The sequence below is a fragment of the Meleagris gallopavo genome, chromosome 7 (genome assembly GCF_000146605.3).
Source record: "Meleagris gallopavo isolate NT-WF06-2002-E0010 breed Aviagen turkey brand Nicholas breeding stock chromosome 7, Turkey_5.1, whole genome shotgun sequence".
Classification (NCBI taxonomy): domain Eukaryota; kingdom Metazoa; phylum Chordata; class Aves; order Galliformes; family Phasianidae; genus Meleagris; species Meleagris gallopavo.
This window is the reverse complement of record NC_015017.2, coordinates 10,418,210-10,419,253: the sequence shown is the minus strand read 5'-3', so window position 1 is coordinate 10,419,253 and position 1,044 is coordinate 10,418,210.

Here is a 1,044-nt window from a genome sequence, read left to right as displayed (position 1 = left end):
GACTCGCGGCCTCCGGGAGCGGGGGGCGGTCCCGCAGCCCGTGCCCCTTCGCAGAACGAATGCCAGCCCTGGCTCCGAGAGCTCCACGCAAATGTCTGCGCGCGAGGGAAGGCGATATCCTGAGATCGCAGGAAAAGACCGCGGGCTGCTTGCAGGCGGCGAGGCGGCGGGGTTTGGTCTTTTCCTCCCCCGGGACCCCATATGCGAGTCCTCTGCAAAGCGCTGTTGCTGTCAGCACGGGGCTTGCGAAACCTCAAGTGCTTGAGCGCTGCCCGCCGGGCCGTTGTGGGGCTTTGGACACGGACGGGAACCAGGATGGGGACAGACAGAAGCCCGCTTCGCGGCGTGACCCGAGAGGCACCGAACTGCCTCACGTTGCCGCACCTGTGCGGTATTTGCTCTCTCGTGGGACGTTTGCTGCTCTTATGTATTAGGGTGCGTTTCCTCGATGTGTTCGGCGATATTCCCAGCCTTTACAGTTCAATAAAACCTCTGTTGTTTGTCTTCACTCGAAATCCCGCGCCGTGGCTGCCCCCTTTCCCCTGGCAGCCCCGCAGCCCTCCGCTATTTGCACAGAGAACCATAAAGCCGCAGCCCCAGCCCTTCAGCCCGGGCCCCGGCAGCGGCAGGCACCTCTTTGTGCCTCGCGGTGCGGGCAGAGAGCCGCGGGTTCCGTGCGCTCCGTGCTGTTTGTTTTACGCGAGCGGGCCGGGTGAGAGGAGAAGACTTGTTAGCAAGGGTAGAAGTCGGGATTGAGAACGCAGAGCGCGGTGAGGGACGCGGCGGGACAGTGAGAGCCCCCTAGGCGGCGGTGCCCGACGGGGCGGTTCCGGTCCCTCGAACCGGAGCCGGCCGGGCAGAAGGGCTCACACGTCGCTAATTGACCCAAATCATCGCAATTACAGCGACGCGTGCCGCGGGCGCAGGCTCTCAGTGCGGCGTACTGGAAAGCGGCCACCGTCGCTCGCCCGCAACTCGGCGGCAGGCGGGGGCCGGTAGCGTTCGGGGCCGGGGCGGCTCCGGTTCGTTCGTTCGTTCGTTCCC